At 38.4% G+C, this 23,567-nt stretch overlaps 1 protein-coding gene across 1 annotated transcript in view; it reads right to left on the bottom strand.

Annotated features, from left to right (window-relative positions):
• The window catches only part of LOC129774867 (hybrid signal transduction histidine kinase L-like), a 97,820-nt gene that overhangs the window by 51,867 nt on the left and 22,386 nt on the right, over positions 1-23,567 (bottom strand). The gene's annotated exons all lie outside the window — the stretch shown is intronic.

The following is a 23,567-nucleotide window of genomic DNA, read 5'->3' as shown; positions in this document are numbered from 1 at the left end:
GAGGCCTATTTTGAGGAAAAATCGAAAGTGTACTATAAAAATGGTATCGAAATGTTGCAAGATCGCTATAATCGCTGTATCGCCCTCGAAGGCAATTACAGGGAAACTTCGATATAACGTACCCTCGTTATAACGTACCCTCGATATAACGTCGCTCGATATAACGTACACATTTCCAAAGTGTAAAGGAAATTTTTTTTCTATATTTTTTTTCTGATAGAACAATGAATTATCTGTATTGTGATACTAAAACAAGTTTTATACCTTCAATCAATCCCGAAATACAGCTAGTTTTGTTATTCCGGATTCTAAATGAATCAAGCTTTAATCAACAGTACGAAGGGAAACATCAAGAGAAAGGCTGGCTTCGTCTTCTGATGAAGTTATTCATTATCTTTACTAAAACAGCAACACAATAATGTATCATAGACTACGTTTGTGAGTACTTTATTATGCTTCGATTTAACGTACAATTCGATACAACGTACAATTTTGAAAGTGAAATGTACGTTATATCGAAGTTCCCCTGTATGTTGAATAATAAAATTGAATTTAGCAAAAAAAATAGTTTTACTATGTAACTTTTCAGCCGAACTGTTAGAATCAATAATTACGAAAATTAAATACAATTTGTTGTGTAGTATTTAAGTGTAATTTTTTTTTAAATTACTAGCTAGTTTTAATTTGATAAGTTGATCATCTCAATCGATTCAACAGTTCAAAAGCTATGAATTTTAAAAAAGTCATTTTTGGAAAAAAGGGGAAAGATTATCTTTTAAATTTTTAACTTTGATAAATTATAACTCAAAAACGAAATAAAATAAGTAAAAAAAAACTTTTTAAGTTAAACGGTTTAATTGTGATTAAACATAATAATGTACTAAAAGCTAGAAAATAATTAGGCAAGTAGCAGTTAGCAGTTATCACACCTCTCCTTCATTAGTTTAGGGCATTGATAAGACTTGCATTTTGAATCGATTGAGATGATCAACATATCAAATTGAAACCAATGAGCTAGTCATTTTTTTTTCAAATATTACACTTAAATACTACACAACAAATTGAATTGATTTTTCGTAATTATTGATTCTAACAGTTCGGCTGAAAAGTTTATAAGGTACATAGTAAAACTATTTTTTTTTCGCAAAATACAATTTTATTATTCAACAGCAATTGCCTTTGAGGGCGATACAGCGATTATAGCGATCTTGCAACATTTCGATACCATTTTTATAGTATTCAGTTTCTGTAATCACTTCATCATCGGTCTTAAATTTTTTGCCAGCGAGCATTCTCTTCAGGTTTGCGAACAGAAAATAATCGCTGGGTGCCAGAACTGGAGAATACGGAGGATGCGAAAGCAATTCGAAGCCCAATTCATGAAATTTTGCCATCAATACACGAAATTTGGATTTTCCATTTTTTTCACAATAACAAACGTTGCTTTACTCTCAATGCTGTAACTCACGAACCATTCGACCGCTTGCTGTCAAATTTTTACTCGTATCCATTGAAAATTGGTGCTTTTTGAAAGTCAAGCAGATTTTTGCAAGAGGCGCCATCTAGACGTCAATCTTATGAACTTTTCAACCGAACTGTTATTTGTTTTTTTTTAATTTACATGGCTAAAGATAGAAAGCGCTATATATTTTTTAAATATTTTTTCTTGAAAGCTGAAGTTTTTGGTACATGACGTATTCAAATATCAGAGAGGAGTTTTTTTCTTGAGTAGATCTATGATCTGTGATCTAGATCTATATGACTCAAATACTAAAATTCCCGACTAAAAATTTTTGTAAGCGTAATATAAAAATTGACTTCAATTTGATATGTCGATCATGTGAATCGGCCCAGTAGTTAACAAGTTATGAATTTTTGTTACATTTATACCTCGATATAAGGCAACTTTATTTTTTTTTTCGTTACGTTATATAGTTTTTTGATTGATGCAAAACTGTTTACGATTAATCAAAAATGCGCAAAAACTAATTCACCCAGCAGTTTTTATAAAACTTTCTTATGCCCATTTAAGATAATTTTCGTAGACAAACATGATCAGTTTTCAGTAGAGGAAAAGGCCTGAAGAGAAATTAATATCAATTAGTGATGAAACGGATAGTAGTTTTACCAGATACCGTATAGTTTCAAGGCCTGATAGCTGGATATCCGGCAGTCGGATATTCGGCTTTTTATTTGCGGATACGAAACTGGATGACATTGCCTGAAGCGCATGGAGCACATAAAGGATTACATTTTAGAAGAAATAAACACATGTTTGCATAAAAATAATGAACTATGAATAAATTTCCCTTTTCCGTGGATTTCCTTTAATAGAGATTCAAGTTTTCTGCAAGTAATCTTCAACAGGGTTTTTTTTCTGATAAGGATTCAACTACTTAGGAGAAGATCAGAATTACTTAATTGCAACCTTTTTAGATCCGAGGATCAAGTTAGACTATTTAGAAGTTCTTGAAACGTTATTGGAGTGCATAGAATATCTAGCGATGAATCTTCTGAGAGTAACAGTTAATCGTCGTCTTCAAGACCTGTAAATGAAAGAAAAGAGACGAGACTGAATCAAACCTTATACACGAAACTCACTACACACTTTCTAGAACTGTTTCAACGAAGTGGCAAATGAAAAAACAGGAAGTGGGTTATATCTATGGTATAACCGCAAGGGTGACGTAGGACTATCGTTGATTTAGAGATCATTTGTATGAAGTTGAATCTGAATCCATTCTGAATGAATGAATATTTGGAGAACTTCGAAAACGAGAGCGTTACGTTGGAGGCACAAGGTTTTATGCATTCAATATTGGATACGGAAATATCCTACTGATGGGGAAGAATAATCTTCAGAAGCTATCCTGTTGATTGCGATTGATTGAAAAATCACAAAACCTAATGCATTTGGTCACAGTGTTACATGGATAGAAAACATTAAAATAAACTCTTTCATATGAATGTAATTTTAAATTCCCAGAGGAACTGGCAGATTATTTTCAGTAACGATTAGATATTTCCACATTTTCCTCGATACTGGAAGCCCACCAGTGGTTAATGCTAACTCGATAACCATCTGTTAATAGCACTTGATTGAAACATATTTGGTCACAGTATTACATGGATAGAAAACATTCAAATAAACTCTTTCACATGAATGAATTTTTAAATTCCTAGAGGAACTGGCAGATTATTTTCCGGATCTTTCTCGATCCAAACGGAAAGAATTCCGTGCGTGTATGTGTGTGTGTGTAGCGGCTGCTTCGAGATCTTCCCGGGGAACCGTTTGTAACATCACTCTCCTCCTGATGGATTCCCTTCTGGCCTAAGGTACACAAACAGGCTCTTGGTGACACCGTTCATCCGCGCTTTCATGATAAATGAAGAGCTTCACCACAACAGCGACAACATGCTCCAATCGCTGTTCAATTAGAACTGAGTGGATTTCCGAGCGGCGCTCGCTTATATACCGATTGGTGATTTCAATAGCCTATTTTGAGAGCAAATTTAAGACTATTGAAACAAGTTTTTGGATCAGAAAGTAACAAGTATAGAACGCGTAGACATTTTATCTTTCGAATGAAGTGTTTATCATACCATTTCGTTCAGTTGTTTAGGAGCTATTAACACTCAAAATCTCGGTCTCCGGCGTAACGCTTTCGTTTTCGAAACTTTGATTTTACACCCCGGTATAGAAATGAAAGACGTAGTCCTACGTCAATAATAGTCACGTTCAGGAAAAAAAATCCCGTTGCTAACGAAATCGACGAAATGTGAATCACGTTTGCATTCGAATCTGAATTTGGTAGTCATTAAATTCTAAGCAGTCAATCGAGGGCAAGGATTGCTAGAGTTCATTTTACAGCTCCTTGCAGTAGTATTACAGCGAAGACTTCTCTGAAGATAGCCTGGATTACGAAGCAAAGCTTAGTCGGTTGCCATCATCAACTTTCAATAATTTATTATTTTGGCTAATTTTGGTTACTGTTCATGAATTGATGTTATGAGTAAATGTTAATTGATTTCAAAAACAAAACTCTGGCATTTCAGTAAACAAACCTTATTTTCAATATTGGATGAATGAGTTCGCTATGTTATGAGTCTAATGAGTTGTTTTGTTATGATTTATATTGTTTTTTTTTTTATATTCGCTTTTTTTTGTCGGCCTACTTCCGCCACTTCAGTGCCAATCACCGACATCAGGGAGGCAACTACATCTGTTCCTACCTATCAGACTCAACAACTCAAAAGTCGGGCCAACCTCATTTACATTCCTGCCGAAGGAAGACATAACCAGAGATTTTTGACCTCATAAAATCCCAACGCTCCAACTAGTAACCCAGGCCGAACGGATTGTGAGGCTGATATGCTAACCACACAACCACTGGCGCCGTCCGTTATTTATGTTGTGTTAATGAGAAATTGTGGATTTTTTCCAATATCCGGATTCCAGTCGGGTAGCAAATATTGGCCAGATATGCCGGATATCCGTTTGATCGCTAGTATCAATGTTTATTTTATAATTTTTATGTTTGACTTACTTTATCTCTAAATGGAAATTCCTCTGAATTTTGTTCTTGAAACATGTTCAAAGTTATGCTAAAAGTTAAAAAAAAGCCATAATAATAACAAGTAAGAAGACCGCCCAACAATATCAGGTTGAAGGCATGCGTATTTCACAAGACAAATTGTCGTGGACTGTAATACAAAACAATCCGTACATTGCTTTTCCACAAGCTCGTTTTTATCAAAAAATTAAATTGAGATCCAAAATGAAAACTACCAATGCTACACCATTTTACGGTACTTATTTGTTCGAAAACTTACCAGAAACATTCATTCGAAATAATTTATACTCCAAAAACTATTTCTGTATTGTCCGTTTTTACATCTCAAAAAGTTACGTTATATCGAGGTAAAAGTTACGCTATATCGAGTTACGTTATATCGAGGTTGCCTTATATCGAGATATGACTGTATTATGTTTTCAGTCTTCGTTCAAGATTCCTATGCAACTGGACTACCATGCGTCTACATTGATTTAAAGCTACTGTTCAGGGTCCGAAATCTTCGAAGGTGAAAAATGAAGACCGACTCTACTCCCAGTAGCTTCGTTTCGACTAGAACTGCTTCGGCAGTCGCCCACAACTAAAAGTGACTTGACTAGCGTTGACTAGCGAGGATGACTGGTGAACTAGTCAAGTCAGTGGTTATTCTAACTGACTCGACTAATGCATACAAATCTGCCTCTTCATTCAACTGATTTCAATCCACATTTCTACTTCCTTAGGTACAAAATTTATACCCGCGTACGCAATCTTATTTTTACGTCCATAAAAAAAGAAAACATGATTTCTGATGCAAAAAGAAGTTACCCCATCAATGGACGGCTTATTATCTACCCACCGTGAACTCAAACCACCGAACTTAGACATTTATCAAGTATGATATAAAGGTCTTCGCGTTAGTATTAGTAAATAGCGTGCAAAATAGCGCACGCACACTGCACGCTATTTTATACGTGTGAGTAATTTTCGTGTACGATACAAAATAATCTAGCTCACCCGTAGCGTATGTCAAACCACGTTGATCTCAAACATCGATGCATGCACACTAGGGTGCCAATAAATGTATGGGAAAAAATCGGCCCTAAAATCTCAAAAAGTTGCCCTATACAAAATGTTTACCACCTAGAAAAAACACCCTATGCTAAATATCAGCTCAATCGGACTTAAGGGAGAGTGCCGCAAAGCGGTCAAAGTTTGAGTTTTTTGAAAATCGAAAAATCACCCAAGGAGGGAGTAAAGGAAATCGGGGTTTTCGTAAAAAAATTCTGATGCCAAATGTTTTAAAATTGCATGAAACGTCGAGATCTAGTGTGATCTCGAAAAAAAATTTTTTATCAAAAATCGACACTCTGGGACTTTTTTTCGGAGTACGAGACGAAACAATATGGTTTTAAGTGCCAATAAAAATAATTATCTCGATTTTTCATTCGGAACTTGTTTCGTAATGTAATATTTTGCAAAAGGTATATTAACGTGCAAATCAACATTTCGCAGCAACTTCCGAATAAAAAATCGAGATAACTATTTTTATTGGTACCCAAAACCATACGTTTCGTTTCGTATTCCGAAAAGTCCCAGAGTGTCGATTTTTGATATTTTTTTATTCGAGGTGACACTAGATCTCGACGTTTTATGTAATTTTAAGATATTTAGCATCACAATTTTTTTTTCGGAACCCCCAATTTCCCTCCCCCCTTGGGTGATTTTTCGATTTTCAAAAAACTCAAACTTTGACCGCTTTGCGCCACTCTCCCTTAAGTCCGATTAAGCTAATATAAGGCTGTCAAAAAAGTCCTGTGGTATTTCCGCGAGGTGTCGTTGTAAGCGCGTAGTTCTAGTTGTATTCATTGTATCGAGTCATACTATAGCTTGTTGGAAAGGTATTTTGCGCGCTATAATATAGTCCTTGACAGTGTTTTGTTTGGTTAAGTCGTTCGTGAGTTATAGTGTCACAAATATGGAGCAAAATAAAGAGAAAATCCGACATATTTTACAGTACTACTATGACAAAGGCAAAAATGCATCTCAAGCTGCCAATAAAATTTGTGCAGTTTATGGACCCGATACAGTTTCCATTTCCACCGCACAACGATGGTTTCAACGTTTTCGTTCTGGTGTAGAGGTCGTCGAAAATGCACCACGCTCCGGAAGGCCTGTCGTCGAAAATTGCGACAAAATCGCTGAATTAGCCGAGAAAGACCGGCATAGTAGCAGCCGTAGCATCGGCCAAGAGCTGGGGATAAGTCATCAAACCGTTATTAACCATTTGAAGAAGCTTGGATTCACAAAGAAGCTCGATGTATGGGTGCCACACACGTTGACGCAAAAAACATCTTTGACCGTATCGACGCATGTGAATCGCTGCTGAATCGCAACAAAATCGACCCGTTTCTGAAGCGAATGGTGACTGGCGATGAAAAGTGGGTCACTTACGACAACGTGAAGTGCAAACGGTCGTGGTCGAAGTCCGCTGAAGCGGCTCAGACGGTGGCCAAGTCCTCATTAACGGCCAGGAAGGTTCTGCTGTGTGTTTGGTGGGATTGTCAAGGAATAATCTATTATGAGCTGCTTCCCTATGGCCAAACGCTCAATTCGGACCTGTACTGCCAACAACTGGACCGCTTGAAGGTAGTACTCATGAAGAAGAGGCCATCTTTGATAAACAGAGGCCGCATTGTCTTCCATCAGGACAACGCCAGGCCACACACTTCTTTGGTGACGCGCCAGAAGCTCCGGGAGCTCGGATGGGAGGTTCTTTTGCATCCGCCGTATAGTCCGGACCTTGCACCAAGTGACTACCACCTGTTTTTGTCCATGGCGAACGAGCTAGGTAGTCAGAAGTTAGCCACAAAAGAGGCCTGTGAAAATTGGCTATCCGAGTTTTTTGCCAATAAGGAAGCGAGCTTCTATAACAGGGGTATTATGAAGTTGGCATCTCGTTGGGAACAAGTCATCGAACAAAACGGCCCATATTTGACTTAAAATAGATGATTGTAACTAATTTTATGAACAAATGAAAATTCAAAAAAAATACCGCAGGACTTTTTTGACAGCCTAATATTTGGCATAGGGTGTTTTTTCGAGGTGGTGAACATTTTATATGAGGTAACTTTTTGAAATTAGAGATGACCATTTTCATTGGCACCCTAATGCACACGTACATGGGAGAGAGAAAGAGAGGAACGAATTCGTTTTGGGGGAAGTCACTTCAAAATGCAATGAGGACAATTTGACTGGGAATAATGAACTGATATAGTCGAGTCGGCAGAGGGAGATAGCGACTAAACGCCCGACTGACTGTATAGTCGTTTTGGCGGAGAAACTGCGTGAAGAAGACAAAAGTCATTACTAACTGAATACGGATACAGTCAGTCAGATAGTCAGCTGACTATCCTCAGTTGACTATGACTATGCAGAGCCCTGCTACTGTTACATGGTTACAGTCTTGTGGCACCCATACATCCAGCTTTTTTGGAATCCAATCTTCTGCAAATGGTTCCAAACGGTTTTATGGTCTATACCCAGTTCCTGGCCAATCGAGCGAGTGCTCACATGCCGGTCTACTCGGATGATTTCAACGATTTTATCGGTTTCCACGACGATTGGCCTACCAGTACGGAGTGTATCTTCGACAGCCACTACACCAGAACGAAATCGATCAAACCAACGCTGTGCTGTGCGAATCGTTACAGTATCGGGTCCATAAGCTACACGAATTTTTTCGGCCGCCTTCGTTGCAGTTTTACCTCACAGGTAGTAAAAACGTAAAATATAGCGAATTTCTTGCTTGGTGGTGGACATTTTTGACGCGCTATAACTTGAGACTGAAAAGGACAATAACTTTTTGAAATTAGAGATGACCATTTTCATTGGCACCCTAATGCACACGTACATGGGAGAGAGAAAGAGAAGAACGAATTCGTTTTGGGGGAAGTCACTTCAAAATGCAATGAGGACAATTTGACTGGGAATAATGAACTGATATAGTCGGGTCGGCAGAGGGAGATAGCGACTAAACGCCCGACTGACTGTTTAGTCGTTTTGGCGGAGAAACTGCGTGAAGAAGACAAAAGTCATTACTAACTGAATACGGATACAGTCAGTCAGATAGTCAGCTGACTATCCTCAGTTGACTATGACTATGCAGAGCCCTGCTACTGTTACATGGTTACATTATTAATACTCATTATAATTGCTAATCGCAGATTATTATGCTATACTTAGAGACTTGAATCAAGTTTGGTTTGGTAGTCTAGTATTTGATGGATACGACCCGAAAAGAATCAAAATTAAAATTGGTTTTATCATATGAAAAATTGAAATTAAAATTTTGGATGACTGCTTCCTTCAGTATAAAGATTCAAAAATCAGGGAGGATCGGAACAGAAACCGCTTAATTTGGCGTGAAATTATTCTAGAACTTTTTTTATTAGCGCTGACAATTATTATACACTGAAGCGTGGTAGGGAAAACAGAACGAAACTTAACAAAACCCACTGCAGACAATTAGAATACTAACATGGCTAATAGCTAGCTTCCGACAACCGAACTAACTCTCTTCATTCCACTTTCTAAATATTTTGGGGACATCGTTCACTGTTGTACCGCCAAAGAATGCTGGCGGTGAGGACAATCAGAACGAAATCCAGCTGAATGGGACCGATTCGACCCGAGAGCCAACACGAAAGTATCCGGGCAGCAAGTAAACCAAAGATAGGAATTCTCGGAATGCTGCATGCAAATGATACTTGGCGGAAATGCGCCACATTCTGTGCAAGGGGAAACAATTCGCCAACATATAAACCATTGTCAGGAGACCTCTGAAGTCAGGCGGTCGGTAGCCACGTTTGTGAAAGTGGGATTCCACTGAAACAACATTGAATTGTGTGCACTATTGCTGTAGGTTACAAGTTGTCTAACCGATAGGTCGGTTCAGTGGGATCCTGGCTTAAGAGTTCCGAGTTTTCTCTATTTCCCGTCAGTGTTTGTATATAGAGTGATAATTATAGTGGAAATTAAAAACATGGAAGATATTTAAAATTTTATTATTACGATATTAACATTTTTTGCACTGAAAAAGTTCAAAGGATGTTTACATTATCAGCAACTGTAAACAATATTGTTTGGGATGCGTCGTGCTAGAAGCCGAGCTCTTACGTTTGAGTGCCAACAAACACAGCAAAAACACACAACAGATGATACACAATGAGAAGCATAGAAAGAACCCAAAGAAATTGACATGAAACATTGCAGTGCTCCTTTGCATCTGCTCACGCCTTGCCACACGAAAGCCGGTTGAAACGCATGCGGAAAGTAGTTCATTTTGAAGTATTACTGTTGTTTTGCAACAAACTCACACAAAGTATCCAGCAGGATTTGAATATGCAGCCAGTCGTTAATTAGCTTGTACGTGTGCATGCGAATCAAGCTACGCGGAATGGATGGTGTGAAGCCTTGCAATTTTGTGCTACTAGGTAAACAATTGTGCGGCTCCATCAGATTGAAGCCGACGGAGATTAAGGCGGAGGGAACGCTAGATTAATCAACTAACTCTTTCAATTTCCGCACACAATTCCAGATTTCATGACCCAGACAATATCGATTCGGAGGCCGGCGCGAACCAGCCCTTTGTTTGGTCAACAAACACAGAACTTGCACGCCCTCCAGACAGACCTTCCATCCACTCTCATCCACTCCGTAAGAATGTTTATCAATAAAATACATGTTTACATGCAACTGTGTGTAGGAAGAGGGTTCCGCCTCACCACTTTTGCCTGAGTCAGTTTTCGTTCGCCTGGAGAACAATAAACGCGCCCTGGAATCAACCCGAATATTCCCAAGCGGAAAAATGTTGAGGTATTCTTGCTTGCTTTTCGCGCCGTTTCGGGGGGTTGGGGTGGTTCACTTTTCCTCCGTTTGGAATCGCAACGTTGGCAATAAATAACATCGATACTCTTGTGGCATACAGACACAACAGACAAACATAATAAAAACGAAAACAAGTGCAATATCATGATATCATTGCCATTGGTATTACGTCCGTTTTTTTGGAGATGAATGGAATGTGACGGTACATGCATCGTAACGAATTTCAGACAGGAGCGGAAAAATTTTAGTGAGTAGTGTTTTAGGTTGAAGAAGAAGAAACAGAGCGCGGAGAAAATTAAAAAATTGAAATACAAACACGAAAATTCAGATATTTCGCAAATTGTATACGATCGTTTGGAATACCATTTACTGTGTTGATTCTCTTTATTTTATTTTCTTGTATGTTAAAAACATATTACACCGGTTGAAAAGTTTTGGATTTGTGACATGGATGGCATTGTAGCGAATAAATAATATTTTATGTTGAAAATAAATGTTATTATTATTATGTACAAATCGATCTAATTTTAATTTAATTTATTTATTTATTTGTCAATTCATCAACTGGCTTTAAGGACCCCAATGATGTACTTAAAAGTATATAAAAATCTAAATGTAAGTTTAATAATTTTAATAGACGTGATGGTACAGGCAAACGTTTTTCGCATCGCATAAAAAAATATTATAAGGGGTTGTATCTAGGACACGACCGCATATTTTCGACGTAGAACTACGCAATTATATAGGGTTGAGAAAAAGAAATGTCGTATTTCTGATCAAAATTTGACGCTTTATTTAACATACTTAAAATTATCCAATTCAAGTCAAATATGCACCGTTTGGCTTGCAAACTTGTTGTCATTTAGAAGGCAACTTCATTATCCCCCCCCCCCTTCTTATTTGCAAAAAACTCAGACAGCCAGTTCTCGCAAGCCTCTTTTGAGGCCAACTTAGTATCACCAAGAGCGTTTTGCATGGACCGAAAGAGATGATAATCACTTGGAGCCAGGTCCGGAGTATACGGTGGGTGTAATAGGACATCCCATCCGAGCTCCCGTAGCTTCTGACGGGTCATCAAAGATGTGTGAAGCCGAGCGTTGTGCTGGTGCTGGAACACCATTCCTATTGATCATTTCTGGCCACTTCTGATCAATCGCCTGCTTCAAACGGTCAAGCTGCTCACAGTAGAGAACCGAGTTGAGGGTCTGGCCATACTCGGATGATTTCAACGATTTTATCGGTTTCCACGACGATTGGCCTACCAGTACGGAGTGTATCTTCGACAGCCACTACACCAGAACGAAATCGATCAAACCAACGCTGTGCTGTGTGAATCGTTACAGTATCGGGTCCATAAGCTACACAAATTTTTTCGGCCGCCTTCGTTGCAGTTTTACCTCACAGGTAGTAAAAACGTAAAATATAGCGAATTTCTTGCTTGGTGGTGGACATTTTTGACGCGTTATGACTTGAGACTGAAAAGGACAATCACAACACTGTCAAAACGACACTTGTAGCATAGATTGTCGTCTTTAAATAGCCGAATAGTATGACCCGATGCGATAAGTACAACACAAGATATGTTTACGTGTTGCCATATATTGACAATATACGACATTTCTGCAATCCACTCGTTTACCACTTCGAATATTATTTTAGAATGCATCGAAATTTTTGTAATAGATTATGTTCTTCGTTACAAATAAATTTGATGAACGTCCTTTTACGTTTGATATAATGCCTAGGACTACCAAAATATGTGAATGGAAGAATTGTCAAACGATCATTGTATTTTACATTTTCATCTGAAATTATTGCACATCTCATGTTTAAATAGTTCTCGAACCGCGAAAGTTCATTCACCTCTAGTATCTGAAATAACAATTTTCCCAGGCTTCTCAGTTTAAAAGTACGTTTTAGGGAAACATATTCCGGTCTACACAACGCAAGCGAGTACAAAAGTACTCAACACCAAAAAATACCCCCGACTTGAATGTAATTGCAAAGCGGATTCCCCCAGGCACATTGATTTTGAAGTCCGGGTTAGGGAAACAGTTGTTCGAGAATTACTGGATGCAAATAACGAGGACCTTAGAACTCAGAATTTGGAATCATTGCTTATTTGATAACAGCGTAATGATTTGAAAGTATAGAACATATTTTTGCTCAAAGATTACTAAACTTTACTAAACGTAAGGTGGATTCTCCGTTTGATTTTTGTTTAATTTATTTGTTTATCACGTCGGATATTATTTAAGAATGCGTCGAAATTGAACAATTGAACAACTCTTAAGTTGAAAGTTCCGGTGGTTTGCAGTTCGAGAAGGTCGATTGATGATTCATTCATACCTTTGCGGGAACAATACACAAACTAGTCATATGCCGCAATAAGTTTCTTTATGTCAATGCCTTGAATTGACCAGAAATGAATTGACGAGCGTTGAGTGCGATGATGAAAAATGAACTATTCTAGCAAATGGTTATTCTAATTGACCTGACTAATGAATACAAATCTGGTTCTTCATTCAGACTGACTTCAATCGATACAGCTACTCCCCCTGACACATACCTCGTTATCCGCGTGCACAATCTTATTTTAACGACCATATAAAGTAAAACTAAAACATGATTTCTGATGCAATAAAGTAGTTACACCATTAATGGACGGCTTCATTGTCTACCCACCGTGAACTCAAACCAACGAACTTAGACAGTTACCGGGTATGCTATAAAGGTCCTCGAGTTAGTAGTAGTAAATAACGTGCAAAGTAGTGTGCAGTTTGGAAAGAATTATAAACAAAATTTCGGTTCACTTTGTTAATTCATTTTTTTTAGTTCAATTTTGTGAAAAAAAACGTACAGAAAAACGGGTTTATATCAACAAAATTCACAAGTTTGCCAGTATTTCTGAACACAACAATCCACGCTATTTTATATGTGTGACTAAACGTGTACGATACAAAAGTAGTATATGTCAAACCACGTTGAACTTAAACATCGATTCATGCATACGTGATACCTGAGAGAGAGAAACGGATTCATTTTGGGGGGAGCCACCTCAATATGCAATGAAGTCCATTTGACATGGAAGAATGAAATGAGATAGCCGAGTGGTAGAGTGAGATAGCAACTAAACGCTCGAATGACTGTTGAGTCATGTTGATTAGGAAGACGAATTTCTTCATAATCCCCTGACTATCCTCAGTTGAATATGACTTTGCCAAGCCCTGTTTGTTATATTTGTTCAACCAGTACCAAACAATCATCCAACAGAGAACGTACAACCAGATACAAATGGCAACCTAAAGTACCTAGGGTGCGCTATTCATATGTAAGGGGTATAAGCAAATTGAAAGTTTCGGGCAACGAATATAACCAATACGCTCACAAAGCTAAACATTGGTGGCTTGAAGTGACGTAATATGCATACACTTATTACCATTTTGCACTCTTCTCAAAATAAATTCTTTCTTTAATACTATTGGCCTCGAAATGGGATAGTGTATTCGTTTTTGAACCTGGGTTCCGACCTGACTCTGCAATAAAGAACGTTTTCGGGTTCACGAGTAAGGCGATTTTTTGGTGTACGTTATATAGTCTGAGTTTTTACATCCGCGATGGCAATAGCATAGTGTCGGCGTCTAGTGGCGACATCCGTGCTTGAGACGCAAATTGCATTCTGTCAGATTAGGAGGCCCTAAGGCAGCTAAGAGGAATTTTGGGGGAGGATGGGGAAATATTTTAAGCATCAATCTTACAATAAAATGAATGATTTCTTAAGTAGACAGTCATATTTTAAAAGCAGATTTAATATACCATAGAATAAAAACCCTGAAAATTGAATATCTCCCATGAATCTTCAAATATATGGATGGTCTTATCATTATGAAAAGCACAGCATAAAACTGGTTGATATTTAAAAAAATCTGGAAGTTTTTAGGATTCAACTGATTGACTGGATCGAAAAAAAACTGATAGAATCTAGTTTAAACTGGAACATTGGCAACCCTGCACCTAACATTCCAGCACGACACTCATTTTCCTAGTGAGCCGGTAACGATGGTCCAGTTTGATTTTCCCTTCATTATGTGTCGCAAAACCTTATGATTACGCCTTCTTTACCATGGTGTCGGTTCAATGTATTAATTGAAAAGGCAGAGACACAGCGAGTGAGCGACGTCCGCGTCCACAGCTCGAGGAGAAACGAATATTCTCCTCGTCCTCTTGTCCTTCCATTAACCTTCCTATACTCGCGCATAGGTCTGACAGACTGAGAATAAATAAGGTGGCTGAATTAAATGACTATTGAAATTGAAAGAAAGTTAAAGAAAAAAAAATTTTAGGGAGTTTTTCATTCAATTATATCATGCTCTTCAAATAAATACCAATAAATACAAAATAGCAATATTACAGAGGCACGTACAGTCTATAGCGGCCCTTACACGATCAGTAGCATTGACATTATCAGTAATGACAATATTGGCAAGAATCGCTCGATTCCGCAATCACCTTATTCTTCAACCTTACACGATCATTCTTATCGCTTGCAGGAATGCAGCAACTCTGGCGTTCATAATTGTAAGAGAAATCAACAAATTTTCGAAATGAAAATTATCAATAAAAATCAATTTATTTTGTCAAATAAACATCCCCGTTAATAATTTAAAAACTTTTCTGCAAACAACGAAAAAATCTTAAACGAAACATGTTTCTAATAATGATTTCTAATTATAATTTCAACAATTTGATCTGTTCTTGTAATGTTTTTCAGTAATGGATGAAGAATGTTCAGAATAATATGTTATGTCATACAGGGTTTTCCATTTCGGGCTTCCGAAAGTATACAGCCCTGCGTTGACAACCGTTTCACATAGCAGTCAACTAAAGCGTCATATCGTTAGTTGAATGTCTGCCATTTTACAATATGGATCGTTTTAGCATCCCACAACGTGTTAATTTTGTTAAATTATACTATAAAAATGATGAAAAACCGGCAAATGTTTTTCGAGCATTACGGACGGATTTTGGTCGTCATGGACGGCCTACAGAGCACACAATCGCTAATGTAGTGCATAAATTCGAACAAACTGGATCCGTAGCGGATATTGTGAAACCTGTGCATCATCGTAATGTGCGTTCGGCCGAAAATATTGCTGCTGTTGCTGCCAGTGTGGAGGATGACCCGAATGTTTCGATTCCACGGCGTGCTCAGCAATTGGGCTTGTCAAACACATCATTGTGGCGAATTTTGCATTTGGACTTGCACCTACATCCATATAAAGTCCAACTGGTACAAAAATTAGAGCGTGGTGACCATGGAATGCGTCGGGCATACGTCGATTGGGTGAACGAACAACAGCAGCAAAATGCTGAATTTTCGCATCAAATTTTCTTCAGCGATGAGGCACATTTCGAGCTCGGTGGCTATGTGAACACCCAAAATTTTATTTATATGATGAAAATCAGAAAATCCACACGTGATTGTTGAGAGGCCATTGTATCCGCCAAAAGTCACTGTTTGGTGCGCATTATGGGATGGTGGATTCATCGGGCCGTATTTCTTTGAAAATGAGGACGGCGAGACGGTCACTGTGAATGGTGAGCGCTATGGCCGCATGTTAACCGATTTTTTTTTTGCCACAAATTAAAGATATGGATACGGATGACTTGTGGTTTCAGCAGGACGGCGCCACGTGCCACACAACACGACCGAACATGGCCATATTGCGAACGAAATTTGAGGGACGCATAATTTCGCGTTTTGGTGATGCCAATTGGCCGTCCAGATCACGCGATTTGAACCCGCTAGAAAGACCGTGTCTATGCCAACTCTCCGCAAACTCTTGAACATTTGAAAGACAACATTCGTGAAGTTATGAGCGAGATACCGCCCCATATGTGCCGAAAAGTCATCGAAAATTACCTGTTCCGGATCAAGGTGTGCGAGGAAGCCCTAGGTGGACATTTAAATGATGTTGTATTTCACACATAATGGCATAAACCAAACTTTAATTTGAAATAAAAGTTTCATCGAAATTCGAATTCTAAGTGTGTTTTATTTCAATTTACTTTCGGAATTTAAAGTTGGAAAACCCTGTAGTAATTCTAATAGATTATGCTTGATTCATTACCATTTAATACCTTCGTAGATGTCGACACCGTATCTTACCCGTGTGCTTCACCCCCGTAGTTGGGTAATAGGTGTTGACACTGTGTAGCAGCCATCGCGAATTAACATTTTATGCTTCGTGCTTCATTGTTGTGAAGCGTTGTGAACTTTTAAAATCAAATAATATAAATGAAAATCACTTTCTTCGCATCAAATAAGTTGCTCTATGTAGTGGAATAACAGGTTTTCCGCAAATGGTGAAAAAATCTTGAACTAAAATAATATCTGGGTATAATTTTATTTTATAATTATGAGTTTTAGTAGGGATTTGAGAAAAGTTATGAAAAATTGATTAGGTAAGGTTCAGTGCTACGTGTTTTATGCATTCAAGTAACAACAAGCAATAACTTTCATTCAAATTTTAGAGATTGAAAATTCTCTTGGGCCCACTAAGGCGTCGTGCACAAATTACGTAACGCTAAAAATCCGGATTTTGGTACCTCTCCCCCCCTACGTAACGCAATTTTCTATCTCTAATACACAGAAAGTAACGCAACCTCGACCCCCTCCCTTATCGCGTTACGTAATTTGTGCGGGACGCCTATCCTGATAGAGAGTAAATTTCCTCACAAACATAGATTTTAACACAAGATGTCGCACAGTATCCTAGACACCACGAATGATAGTGTCCCTGCCCTATTACAGAAATGATGGAGCGAGATCAGAAAATCCGGATATGCATCATTATTACCCTTCATTTGAATTTTGTCAACCTTACACGATCATTTTTATTGTCATTCTGATGAAGTAATGTCATTATTATTTATCGTGTACGGGACTCTTATGAGTATACGGGTTTTTTCGCGCGAGTACAGGAGAGGTAAACGTTGCAACTCATTCGCCTCTAACTTCTCGTCATATCTCGTTCATAAGTTGCTCTTTATTGACAGCACGGGTAGGCCAACAAAAGAACAGAACAGGTCGCGTTTTGTCGATTGGCATGCAAGTCGTTAAAATCTGTTCGCAGCAAAAATAGTTACACCCAGGTTTTTTTTACTCGGTTTTTTACGCGGTTTTTTGTACGCGAATTTTTCAATCAACGCGATAAAATAAAATCAATAAAAAAAAAGACGGGTGGGTAATGTCGGGGACATAACCGGAGTGACGTAGGACTATACAAAGGGGACAGCTTTTGTTAAATATATATTTTAAATATATTGTTTTATTTTCTTCTCCTACGTGAATACCTACCTATCTACCTTAAAAATAGATTAGTTTACTGTTTACTCTTCATGAATATGTTGATGGTTCTGAAAAGAACCTTTGGTGTTGTGTTTTTGTTATCACTCGATATTCCCATCTTGTTCGGTTAAACCTTCCTGTTTAGCTATTGCGTTTGCCACTCGCCACAGCTTTCACAGTTGGAAAATTTCTTCCCATCCAGCTTGTGACATGTTGTTCAGTAAATTACATTTGATGCGACATGCCGGAGAAACACTTTGCCACTCACTGAAACTAATTGTTGCCGTGATGAGCGCCGAACCGAAGCTGCTCTGTTCTTGATGCGGGTTTTCTGATTGTCGTGAGCAGCTTTGCAAGCCAACTCGAGCACTCCGACGGCCGAAACTCTATAATCGCTGTTAGGTATACTGGTGCTCCGGCACCAATCCGTTCGGCCTAGTTACCCTTGCGGAGCAATCAGTGAATGCGACCAACAGGGAACTGGAGACCTGCACGGTTCGAGTGAGACTTTGTCTTTCCCTTAACTTGTCCTCCTTTGTTACGTCCACGATGCCGATGCCGTACAACCACACGGGTTTACGGTTTTAAAGAAAATAAGATATTTTTTTGGGGTCCGCGTGTTTTATATTCTAGCGGTACACACTCACAGGATAGAGACAAATCGGCAGACTCAGCCAGAGGGGCGAGTCCAACGAGACGAACGAATGAGCGTTAAAAGGGAGCGATGGCAAAAAAATACATTCATTACGATTTGTTCGCTCGTTGGATTCACATGCAGGCTAAAAAGGGTCCTTTTCAGGATCACAAAATTATCTTCAATCTAAAGAGTTTATTGTTTTGTTATCACTCGATATCCCCATCTTGTTCGGCTAAACCTTTCTGTTTAGCGATTGCGTTTTCTACTCGCCACAGCTTTCACAGTTGGAAAATTTCTTCCCATCCAGCTTGTGACATATTTTACAGTAAATTACATTCAATGGCACGTCGCATTACCACCACTCAGTATCGGATTGGAGGTAATTTTAACCTGTAATTGAACATTTGCGATGACAGTGGTACAGTATCGACCTTCAATGTGGGGTCATAATTTGGACCCCGAACTCTATGTTTACAAAAATGTCCAACTAAATATGTCGCATTACTGGTCCGACCAATTAGCTAAATGTCGAGATAAGTGTAAATTACTGTACTTTCAATCTAGAAGCAATTTAAGAATTGGTGAAAATCAATGAGCTCAGAACAACTGCCAAATTCATATACTCATCATATCCTGGCAAACAAATTATGAAAAAATCAATTTGTGTTTTATTATTATTTTGGATATTGTTTTAGAAAGCATTGAACTGTATTTCCTAAACTCTTTTTTGGAAGGTTTAATGGCCCTGAAAAGCGCCTTGTTTTATGGAATGGTTCAAATTTAGAAAACTTAGTACTCGTGGTTTTGAAAAAAACCATTTCGAACGCCCTCGATGCCGCCTTGTTCTGGATTTGCCACCAAAGCAGTGTGTATAAAGAACAAACTTTTTTCTTCTGCTACCTGATGCCGTTTTGTGATTGCGTTTGCCACTCGCCACTCGCTGCAACTGCCTGTTGTCGTGATGTCCACCGAACCGAATGTGTTCTGTTCCGAATGCGGGTTTTCTTATCGTCGCGAGCAGCTTTACCAGCTAACTCGATCACTTCGGCGGTCGAAACTATATAACGCCGACTAGGTGGACTGGTGCACTGGTACTAACGCGCTCGGCCTAGCTACCCTTGCGGGGAACTCCAGATCAACACGGTTCGAGCCGGATTTTGCCTTTCCCTTCACTTTTCCTCCTTCACCATGTCCAGACATGGCTGCTTGGGTTGGTTTGTTGATGTGTTGTGATGCGAACTGATGTGGTGTACGGTTTGAATGAGAATGATCGTTACGGCAGCGGAGCGGGGATTTTTAAGTTGACTGGCTGGCTCGAGAATTACGCATGTGTGAGACTGCGACCAATGTTTCGTTCATTTTTTTCTTTTTCCTTTCCAATGGTTCATTCTATTTCGCTGCTGCTCTGGTTGCCCGTTTTGGTCGGTACGATTTGAGGAGCACAAAATGGACCAATCAAAAATGGGCACATAGTGCATTTTGACAATGCTTGATATTTCACAATTATTCAATTATTTATCTCAAGAAAAATGAAATGTTATTCGTTATGATAGATGCGTAGATATATTTCCTATCAATTGATGCAAAAACCTTTGCGATCTATTCAGAAATGCTCGAGTTATAAGCGTTCCAAATCTTGCATTTTTTCCTACTTGTTCAGTGCCTAGATTTCCATTTCACCCCCTATATCTTCCGGTTAGACGTAGTCCTACGTCAAAAATTATGCGGTTTTTTTTACGCGGATTTTTTTACGCGGTTTTTTTACACGGTACCCGCGTAAAAAAGACCAGTGCAATATCACATCTCCTCCTCAGCTCACATTTTTCTCTGATGTTCCCTCAGAGCATATTACGGTAATTAGTGCTTGTAACGGAACTTAGCGCTTATGAAGGGAATTAGTGCCGCACCTCATCACGATTCTTACGGGGATTTTTGGTGTTGGGTAACGGGGAGCTTGCCGGCCGGTCCAAAGGAACGGGGTTTTTACGGGCAGCGATTCGTGAATGTTTTTCCATGTCTACTTAGCTCTGAACGGTCCAACAGTGGTACTGCACGTGCATCGACAGTAGAGTGTACAAATCACAAGGGAATCTCCTAGCAACAACAGATGACCGGATTCGTGAGGAAAACCGAACTATAGCTACCAGTAACCAACGAAATTGCTGGAAAAAACTACGGATTTTCGGAAGCGAGCAACACTCAACTTTTTACTTCCGTTCTACGTAAGGATAGTCCCCTTTGATAGGTGACATGGTTTTTTTTACGCGGATTTTCCATTTAACGCGGTTTTTTTACGCGGATTTTCCAATAACGAGGTACGTATCCCCCGTGTAAAAAAACCTTGGTGTATTAATTTTAACTTTATTTCATAAAAACGTGACCTTTTTTATGATTTGGCAGCCCTACTGAAAGACGTAGTCCTACGTCAAAAATGTTAGATACGGTTGACAATGTCACTGTGCAGAAAATGATCGGTATTCGGAAAGTTCATCAGAAAAGCAGAAGAATCCTTTTCCTTGAAGCTTAATCAACCTCATAGGTGTATCAGGTAGGTATAAACCTATGAACCCTCAAAAGAATTATTTTCAACGATTTCGTACTTCATTTCGTCATGGAGAAATTGGAAATTTTGTGCGGCCAAATTCTGAATGGAACAGACTCTTCCGTCAGTACATCCAACCTAGCGTTTGCAGATTAGATATCATCCTGAGCAGAAAAGATGCTTTTGATTATGTTACAGTGTCAAATGCAAAATTAAGGAGCATCTGTTTTTAATCCTTTGATCGCGCTCCTCTTGTTACTGCGGGGAGCACCTTTTAACCACATGATTTTGTCTTTCGGGAACATATTGGGGGTACAGATTGATAAAGTCTAGATTCTATAGCTTATTGTTCATCCATTTTTCGATGGATTTGAAAAATGGCACTTGAAAATCTTTTATAAAAATACCCAAATTCATTCGCACTTAAGGTGGCCGTACACTGTTTGCCCGGAGGTCAAATATTTGATATTTTTTGACAGATAAGGTTTGATTTGATATTTGTACAAACACTATTTTGTTTGCCACTCTTCAATTTTAAACAGTAGTAAACAATATCAAACACCGAACATGGAAAAAAATCAACTGAAATATCCAAGGTAACCTAACCATGTACCGACAGGTTCGAAGAACAGACTAAAAAAATATTTTAGGCATCCAATAATTGAATATTTGCTTGTCGTGTTTTGTGTAGAATATATTTGATCAGTACACGTTGACCAAATTTTATCTGTCAAAAAGAGTCAAATATTTGGCTTCGGTCAAACAGTGTATGAGCACCCTTAGGCGTATTTTGCTCCGCACTCAAACGGTTGAGAGTTTTAAAATGTTTGTTTGTATGGAGTAGAGCTCTCATTCTCTCAGATTGAATATTAGCTTGGGATTGTACCAAAAAAAACTCAAACGTTGTCAAGCAGGGATTGGACCAAGGTCGGCTGGACTGTAAGGCTGTTCCACGAGATTCCCGGATAAAATCGGGAAGAAAACAAGAGCATGAAAATTGTAACTTCTCTGAGGATCGTAATTTTAATTGTGCAGTTTGGATTCGAGAACAAAATTGGGGAATATTGGGCAATTGTCAGACAAAAACTTCAGAAGAGTGGCAGGGTGACTCGGGATGTAGGAGAAATGAAGATTTGGTGAAACATAATAAACGCTCAGGTTGGAAAAAGGTGTGTTCAAAATATAATGCGGAGATTCGAAGAAAAGTTTACAGTTTGGCTTCAGAATCATATCGGAATAATTTTTGTGATATCCACAATTTTCAGTTATAGTTCCCGAAAATTTTCATTTTGACTCCTCAACTTTTCTATTTCCCCAAAACTCTACCGCAATAGAGCTGATATTATTATTCCACATTCCTAGTGACTAGAGCTTTAGTAAAATTACCCACTGATGATGCTCATATGAAGAGGAGCACCACGAGGAATTGATAGTTATAATCGCTCTTCAACAAAAGAGATCAATCACTGTGGGCGCTTTCTTCATTTTGAGAGGTTTATTGATGTACAGACGCAAGCGTAACTCGCAAAGAAAAACAAAAAAGAAGAGAATTCATTGTATAACCACCCCACATTCGAGTGCCCTTCTTGGTAGACAATACAAGTCAAAGGGATGAGGAAAAACGTTTGTTCTCTGTACCTAACCACATCATGAGCTGCATGACCAAAGACATGTGAATCGATATCAGAGGATTACGATGACGTTTAGCCTGTTGTGAGACTTCTATTTGGTCAGTGTGAAGTCAGATGGGACCAAGTTTCAAAATTGAAAATTTCGAGTTAGGTATTGCATTAGGTTTAACATTTTGTAAGCTACATTTATCAGATTTATCAGATTTGAAAAATCAACCGTACAGCATGAATAACTTATCGAAAGTTATGAAACCCTTAGTGAAAACCCTTATCGCACCAAACATCAAGCTCGTTCCTCTCGAAATCATAAAAATTTCACATGGTCCGGTCTGACTTAACACCGACCACTTATATAATCTATGAAACTGGATATGGATTTATCAAAGATTAGTCAAAACATTATCTCATGTGTATCTAACTTCTGGGGTTCTGTTCAGACTTTCTACGAAAAGCTTACAGTGTGGTGTTTGGTATTGTTTGAAACATTTCGTAGCATACCAGAAATAATTATATGAATCATAATTTGAAACAGAGATTACAGATTTCATAATGGAAGGTGAATCATATTAATGAAGAGGAGTTATTCATAGTAGCACATTCTAGATGTGCCATCTATTGATGGCTGCCTGAATCAAAATGATGTCTTTCCGTCAGAGTAGAATAAACAACTGACGATTAGAAGTCACGTCATGCTATTGTTGGTAACAATGTGTTTGTTGCTTTAATGTAAAAATGAATGTCGGCCAAAAGGATTAACATTTAGTTTTGATGCGGAACTTGATGAAACAGAACTTTGATAAAATGAAACTGGCGAATAATTACGCGTTTAAAGGATGATCACAAAGACGTAAATGATTTGCAATAACATGAAAATATTAACTCAGGACCATCATTTGACCATCTTTGTGTTGTTATAGAATAACTACGTCCACGCAAACATCATCAGCGATGGAAATCGATTCAC

This window comes from Toxorhynchites rutilus, chromosome 3 (genome assembly GCF_029784135.1).
Source record: "Toxorhynchites rutilus septentrionalis strain SRP chromosome 3, ASM2978413v1, whole genome shotgun sequence".
In the NCBI taxonomy this organism is placed as follows: Eukaryota; Metazoa; Arthropoda; class Insecta; order Diptera; family Culicidae; genus Toxorhynchites; species Toxorhynchites rutilus.
The sequence above is the reverse complement of the archived record's forward strand: the minus strand, read 5'-3'. Positions and strand labels throughout refer to the sequence as shown.